Source organism: Solanum lycopersicum, chromosome 7, assembly GCF_036512215.1.
Source record: "Solanum lycopersicum chromosome 7, SLM_r2.1".
In the NCBI taxonomy this organism is placed as follows: Eukaryota; Viridiplantae; Streptophyta; class Magnoliopsida; order Solanales; family Solanaceae; genus Solanum; species Solanum lycopersicum.
In genome coordinates, this window is record NC_090806.1 from 6836793 (window position 1) to 6845557 (window position 8765).

Below are 8765 nucleotides of genomic sequence, written 5' to 3' on the forward strand. Positions count from 1 at the left end.
TCTAGTATTCTAAGTGTACTTTACTGCCGTTGAGTAGTTCGCTGACACCGGAGTTTTTGGTATCTAAACTCTAGTGATTGAGATCATTTTACCCTGGAAGGTCATATTCCAAATCAAACCTCAGATACTAGAGGGGAATAATTTCCTTAAGGGGACACTGTGAGTTCAGTGGACTTGATCTTTTTCCTATTAAAATTTTTCCAGATTCTGGTACGTGTTTTACAAATTTTAGATTTGTGAATTAATTTCAGTTCTTCTATTTTTTTTGTTCTTCACTGGTTCATTAAATTTGGTAACTTCGTATTTCTGGAAAGTTTGTTGGAATCAGTAAGATTCTTTAGACACATATTAACAACAATTCTTCTTTAAGAAAAATATTTCGTATACTTTTTTTTTAAATCTGTTTATGATTCTAGTTTCGCTACTAGCTTTAATTTTCTAGTTGTGAAAATGTTCTTAAACTTTGTTGTCTTACAAAGATCTTCTATTTTTTTTGTTCTTCACTGGTTCATTAAATTTGGTAACTTCGTATTTCTGGAAAGTTTGTTGGAATCAGTAAGATTCTTTAGACACATATTAACAACAATTCTTCTTTAAGAAAAATATTTCGTATACTTTTTTTTTAAATCTGTTTATGATTCTAGTTTCGCTACTAGCTTTAATTTTCTAGTTGTGAAAATGTTCTTAAACTTTGTTGTCTTACAAAGATGTTCAAAGTTTTATTCTATGTATGTTTGAAATACAAGATGAACAACACATATGTGATATCAGATATGATAATCATATTCGTCACATGTAATTATCTCTCTCCATGAATTATCTATACCTAAAGTAAAAACCCATGCTTTTGATATATCAAGATGAATTTGTTTACAAATAGTCAATAAAACTTTATACTCGTTTTCTACTACAAGTCATTAGCTTCTGTACATGTGTCTCTCAAGTATACATGTCTACTGGTCAACAATTTTCCTACTACCTAAGAAGGTCATGAAGAGTATAATGACAGTTTGCAACAGGCTATGCAGGAAACAAATGAGGAACATACAATTCAAATTGGCCACTGATGGTTGTCAGGAAATGGAATGGCCATGGTGGAGAGATACATGGAATACAATGAACGTGCCAAAACACAGTTTTATATGCTGGCAGACTATGCATAGGAGGCTACTAACAAGATATAGACTTGCAAAGATTGTGCGGGTGTAAACCAGAACATCTATGGCGGTTCTCGAAAGAACTAACCTGGAGGGAATATGGAGGCGACTAGCAAGGAAAGCCACAGGGAAGATCAGCAGAGGACTTATCCGAGCAATAATAGCAGCCCTAATATATCATATTTGGCAAGCACAAAATGGAGCATTGTGGAACAAAGCAGTAGTCAGATCGAAGGAACTTATGAAGAAGATCAGGGAGGAGAGTAAAGGCAAATTTATGAGCAGAATACACAGAGGTATAAAATGTAAGGATAGAAAATGGATAGATAACTTGTTTGTATAGATAGGAAATTTCATAGAATAGATGAGTTGGTTTTTTTTTAATAAAGCTATTGGATGAGGTTACTTCGTTCCTCAACTTTTTGAATATCATTCTCCTTGGAATTTAGGTTGCATAATCGCTATAATAGCGGAAAAAACTATCACAGAAAATTCCAGTAAAAGGCAACGGATTTTGATAACATTGGAGAGGAATTCAAGTTGGGATAAATTTAAAATGATTCACAGCACGAGTTAGGTCATCTACGAACAGATACCCAAAGTCTAAATTGACCTTTGTCGGAACAAGACCTCGCTGCTGCGTTCTTTTAAGTTATGAATTAAAGGAACAAACCTAGTTGAATGAAACAGCAGGGGTGGGGTTACACGTTCCACTGTGCCGACAAACACACACTACAACCAAACTAAAAGCCACCAAAAAACACAATCTTTTAATTCCAATTCAATGATACTGAACAGAATAATTCCAATTCAAAACCAGACATAAAGGTCCTAAGAGTAAAACATACTGCAGAAACCATAAAATATAATGAGGGCTAGGGAAAGTCCCCAAAATTGCATTTGTCTCTCTAAAACAAGTACTGATAGCGAACCACAAACACTATTCCGTTCTCAGCGGAAACCCACCTTAGAGATTGAACGCCAATAAGATAAATTAAAGGAACAGAAACTAATAGACCCCATAGATCTTCCTTGTCTGTTTGAATTAGTATCTCTCATTCTTCCGATAAGCAGTCGAAGGGAACGAATAATAATTCTTTACCCACATATGCTCAACACCTCCCGGCTGAAAAATTACAAAGACAAAACTAGTAAATATTTTTACAACATATTTCTCTATGATAAAAAATAATAATTAAAAAAAGAGATCAATATGTTACCCTTTTCAGTTTATGCACCGGTCATTCCTCTGCAGTGCCCATAGCAATAGATTTACCTTTTTCATTCTGCACAGTGAAATAAGACAGGAGATCAATATGATGTGATTGTAGATTGATCAAATGACGAGTCTTGTAGTTTGACAGCAGTACAATGAGTAATAAAGTCAATGTGTTACCGAATGTTTTGAACTTGCATATGAGACAAGTCTTCAACTAAATATGATATTGAGATGTTAGACATGTTTGTTATTAATTGACATATGATTACCAATTTACCATAAGGATAAGTACAAATGGGAGTAAACCTTGATGGATCCAGTAGTTAACAACGTGTTCGTCAGACTTTGTTCACAGTGCAAAAATAACATACTTTCATAAGTTAAATACTTTCATAACATATTTCGCTATGATAAAAGAAGAGGAAGAGATATATGACAAACAACCTCGGATGCCTTGGTTGAGGGAGCATTACGAACATGAACCAACATTTCCTTTTCAGTATTAATAGCTTTATCCTGTTCTTTCTGCACACCAAAATAAGACAATATAAGTTGTAAGCATATTTTTTGAAAATTAGTTTTCACATTATACATTCGCAATTTATTGTATAATATTGATTTTTAATATTAAACCATCTTAAATAGAAATGACAATAGAGGAAAACCTACAAGATTTAGAGCCATGAGTAATAAATGAAATCGGCAATGAGACTTCCAAAGGAATTTTACGACCACACAATCCTAGTCGAGGTAGGGCAAAAGCTTGGTAAGTTAATATAGACAGTAGAAAATAGCAGAAGAAAAGTATAATTCGGGAAGCCTTTTGCTAGTCCCAAATCATTAAACTAGAAAACATAACTTGTTTATGGAAGAATACTCTTTTATTTGAGATATGGTTACAAATTTACCATAAGGATAAGTATAAATGGGAGTAAATCTTGATGGATCCAGTAGTTAACAACATGTTCTTTCGACTTTGATCATCGTGTGTCTAGAGATTACTGATAAATCCCTCACTAATGGAAAGGTTGAAATGGCATACTTTCAGAAGATTAAATACTTTCATAACATATTTCTCTATGATAAAAAAAAAGAGAGGAAGAGATATATGAAAAACAACCTCGGATGCCTTAGTTGAGGGAGCATTACGAAGATGAACCGGTATTTCCTCTTCAATGCTAATAGCTTTATCCTGTTCTTTCTACACAGTGAAATAAGACAATATAAGTAGTAAGCATATTTTATGAAAATTAGTTTTCAAAACATTCGCAAGTTATTACATAATTTTGATTTTCAATATTAAACTATCTTAAATAGAAATGATAGTGGAGGAAAACCAACAAGATTTAGAGCCATGAGTAATAAATGAAATCTGCAATGATGATTAGACTTCGAGAGCTACAAATTGAATTTTACGACCACACAATCCTAGCCGAGGTAGGGGGAAAACTTGGTAGGTTATTAAAGACAGTAGAGAATAGCAGAAGAAAAGTACAATTCGGGAAGCCTTTTGTTAGCCCCAAATCGTTAACCTAGAAAACATAACTTGCTTATGAAAGAAGACACTTTTATTTGAGTTGTTCTTTGGTGTTTTTTTTTTACAAAAGTACAATATCATCCCATATTTATACTAAACTATGGATGGTTCTACATACTACAAAATCTAGACTATTCCATGATTTTCTATAAATATATAATTACTCTAGATATTTCTACAAGATATTTATTTAAGAGACTACACTAGATTATTCTAGAAACTTCCCTAATAATCTAGGATTTTTGTAATTCCAAAAAAGCATCTTTATTTTCACACTCCCCCTTAAAGTGATTTTTTGGAAACTATCCCACACTTGTCGTGGAAGAGATCAAATGAAGCTTTGAGCTACGTCTAGGTAAAAATTCTCAACAATTTCTTCCAGACTCCTCTTCCTTCTCCAAATGATAAAGATTTTTCATTGTAAGTTGATCCACATAGATTATCTCTGTATTGAGTTCTCAAACTTTTTCTTAAACTTAGTTTTCTTGCAGTTGCACTATTTGGAGATGAATCTTAGATGAAAAAGTTTGAAACTGTGATGCTCAAAATTTTAGAAAATGTTTCTTTTGATGCAATTCAATATATTGAGGGATTTCATTATTAATAACCTCTTCATCTCAATCGGTGATGATATTTTCATCTATTTCTTGTGAAGCCTTGGCACCATTGTAGGATACACCATCAAATTTGCTTATGTGCTCGTCAATTACCCACTTATCATCTTTTGAGCTTTGGAAGATTATATCGTCTATCGCTTGACCTGAAATTTGGTCTTCAGGGTCGGCTTCTCCATATATTTGATCAACATTTTCTCCATTTGCGTCCAATATTTGATCTGAGTCAATGACTGGCCTGATATAGCTAAGGATTGATCAAAGACATCAACTTCCCATATATCTTTGTCAATACTTTCTCCATAAAGATCACCATTGGTATATATAGCTCCAGGCGTTGCTTGTTCTGAATTTACTTACTTTATTTCTTCGATGGAAGCTACCATATCACCTGTATACACATCTTCAAGAGTTTCTTGATTCATATCGATTACATCAGTGTCTTGCTTCTCCACATGGTCAACTGCATTATATTCTGGATCCTCGATCCAATCTCTTTCAAGGTTGATCGAACCCATAGTTGCTCGAGCCTCAACTACACTAAAAACTTTCCCCATTCTTCTTCTTTTTCAACAACTTTTTTAGCCATATGGATCGTCTATATCTTCTTATGTGCCTAGCTTCGCCGCAACGATAACATCTGAAAGGCTTCTTACAATAATACTTAGAAGGCTCTTCCTTCTCTCTAGGTGAGTGTGAACCACCTAAGGATCGAGAGTGTGATACATCTCTCATTTTTCCTTTATTTTTTATCTTGTCGGCTATAAAAGCATCTCATTCTCCATCTTTGAAAAACACACTATCGAACTTCTTGGCTAGTGATTCCTGTGACGATAACAAATTTTCAAATTCCTTCAAGGATAAATGTTAATTCCATCCTTGAATTAACGTCACAAATAAAATATATTCAGATTTCAATGTACTAAGGATTATACTTCTTATTTGTGCTTCAGAAATAGCCTCCTCCAAATTCAATAAATATATCTACGACATAAGTTCTTAATCTTTAAAAAATACCGGACATAGAAAGATTACCTTCAGTGGTGTTAGCTAATTCATTCTTTACTATCTATAGTCGAGCTTTATTTTCCTTTATGAACAATCGATCGAGGGTCCTCCATATTTCATGAGTTGATTTTTACTTTATAATGTGATAAAAATAAATCGGAGAAGATTGTCCTCTTTAGAATGAACTCCGCCTTCGCATCAACCTGCTTCCACTTCTTGTATATGCTACTATTTCCCGGTCCTTCAGCAGGAGAAATTGTGTTACTCTCATTCACAACATCCCACAAATCCTTGCCCACAAGGTATGATTTTATATATTTTTTCATGCCTTGTAATTGGACTGATCCAACAGCTCCATCCCCAATCCATTATACTAACATGACCGCTAGAATCCATATGGACAACCCAGATGAATCTACCTAACCCGATCTTGAATAAAATCCAAAATTTAAAAAATGATTATGGCTCTGATACCATGTAGAGAATAGCAAAAGAAAAATATAATTCGGAAAGTCTTTTACTAGCCCAGGATCGTTAACTAATATCAGAAGATTCAACTAAGGAACAGGAAGCTAGAAAAGAGAACTTGTTTATAAAAGAAACTCTTTTATTTGAGTTTTTCTTGGGCTTGTTTTTAAAAATATACCCATATTTATACTAACCTATGGATGGTTATATATACTACAAAATTTAGAATATTCCATGATTCTCTATACATATCTAATTTCTCAAGAATATCTACAAGAAAAGTCTTGTAACATTAACTTCTACTCTAGATTATCTACTTATTTATACAAGATACTTATCCAAGTGACTACACTAAATTATTCAAGAAACTTCCCTAAAAGTCTAGGATTTTTGTAGTTCCAAAAAATCATTTTTATTTTTCACAGATATATGTACAGTTGAGACACTGTGAGGATGTTATGCCCATATATGTGTGGAGGTGCCTATTGGTGTGTGTGAAAAAACATACATACTTGACAGTGCATAAAAGAACAATTATTTGCGAGGGTTAGATAAACTATGCACTAGATGTGGAGTTCTAGGAAGCACTATACAAAGTTGCTCAATCCATATATTAAACACTAAAACTCTGACTTGGTGCTGGTGTCAGCTCTAACATCGAAAGAAATGGTGGTGACCATAATAATGAAGAAAGCAACACTAACATGCCTAAGAAGAAGGAACTTGAAGCTAAGTACAAGAAGAATGGAAAATGTAAAATTTGGAAAAGGAAAAAAAGTCATATCAAGCAAGTAACACCTTATGATTAAGTAAGAACATAATCGTCACTAGTTATGTTCATCGTTTAAAACATTCTTTTACCAACTAATAGTCATATATGACTTGATAGGACTGACAATTTGGTCACCAGGTCATTCGTTTGGTTATTATGTGTGTTTTCGTGTTTTGATGCTTTTGAAACTTGAGGAGTTGACTTTCGGTAAAATTTTTAGGTAAATGGACTCGAAATGCATTTCTAACGATTCTATTAGCTCTAGAACGTCAAGTTTGGTCCAAAAGGACCTTTCGTGTAGTCCCCGAGGCTTCATGGCTCATTTCAAGCTACCTTATGGGTTTTGGCTTTAAATGGAGCTTAGGTGTGGGAGACTACCATTTTTGGAAGTTTTGACAATTCTGTTGAGTATTAAATGTCGAATTTTGTAAGGTAACATAGTTCGTTGCGTGCACGTGGTTTCTAATGAATTTTGAGCCCCCTTATGGCACTTCGCCAAATCCAACATGAGTTGGTTAAGCCTTTGCTAGTGCACCATGCATTTGTTCTTCGAGTTCACGGTCCTAGAGTTGCATTCACAGAGGCCAAGGAGTTGGTCACATCATTGGTAGAGTGTTAGGCTTCTCACCCTTTGTCGTTCACGAACTAGGTCCTGCGTAGGCAGAGAAGGGTCAGAGTTGTCTTGGTCAGTGACACCGCATTGAGTCAATGAGGCCCCTGGTCGTGGAGGTCATTTAACTGGCCTACTTTATTTTGATTAGCATGAACTTCATAATCATTTTCTAACAATCTGTAGTTAATTTATGATCATTCTAGCTTCGCTTGAGCTGATTTTTATTGCGAAGTGCTGAAAATTTTTGGGGCTTCGAGATAAGACCATTTGTTTTGTGTTGGGGACTCATCTAGGAGGTTAATACTTGTCCTAAACCTCCCTTCTTAGACTTATATGGTTATTTGTGATTCTTTTTGTTGCATGAGCTGTTTTGTCTCTTTTTGGAGATCGGATTGTTCCCTTTTTGGGGTTCAAGCTCCTTGAATGGGACTAATTGACGGAGTCAATTTTGGGATCTCCCACTAATTAATTTGGAGGAAAAGTGGATAAAAAATTCATATGGTGAAAAAAATGATAATGTGTACAAACTTTTTTAAATCTCTTAATTTTGTAATTATATTTTCAAAATATAAATGTTTATTAACCATATGTAGGTATATTAAAAAAAACTACATCAAGGTCCAAATATGGAAAATCATAGTGGTGTTGGAACGATGTATCCTCTACAGTAACACCTTCATAATTATTTTACTACATAGTAAAATCAGACATCAAAAATTGTTAGCTATTTATTGACAAATATTGCACTAAGAATTCATAAGTTATTATATAATTTTGAGTTTCATTATTGAAATATTTTATACAACACGAATTAAACATTTTGATAATGAAGATTGATCATTTGTGTTACGCAAAAATATAAAAAATAATTTAATTCAAAATTAACCAACCAAATTATTTGAAAACACTTTCGGCTAAAAATATACAACTATATCCACTAATTATGTAGTGGAGGGAAAGTGGAAAAAGGGACAAATAGTGAAGAGTAAAATAATAGTGTGTACAAGCTTACTTAATTTCCTTACTCGGAAATATATTTGCTCAAATAATGCAGCTCGGTCCCCTAATAATGGTAGATATATTAGCCGTTGGTACCATAGATGGATCTCGAATATCCCTCCCTTAAGAAAAAACGTTCAAGGTCCCCTTACATTGAAATATGAAAATGCTACTATTTCTTCTATTTGGGATCACGTCCCTCAAAATATCATGGAAAAAGTAAAATTATTAGATTAGGCCTTGATCCTTTGAACAACGACAAGCACTACTGGAAGGGCAACCTAAATAGTTTGTTCACCACCAAATCCGTCCTCCATATTATGAAACAATCCCTTCCCAACCCATTTCATCATAGCTGGATTTGGAAGCAAAAAATTC

The 8765-nt window shown here is 33.9% G+C and overlaps 1 long non-coding RNA gene across 1 annotated transcript; it reads right to left on the reverse strand.

The window, feature by feature from the left end:
• Window positions 1–1300: 1300 nt before the first annotated feature.
• Window positions 1301–3953, reverse strand: LOC104645324 (uncharacterized). The gene is made up of 5 exons (XR_002026531.3): window positions 3718–3953; window positions 3497–3577; window positions 2821–2901; window positions 2378–2443; window positions 1301–2283 (listed from the first exon to the last, which is right to left on the reverse strand). It is a non-coding gene; the product is annotated as an uncharacterized lncRNA (long non-coding RNA).
• Between the last annotated feature and the right edge of the window lie 4812 nt (window positions 3954–8765).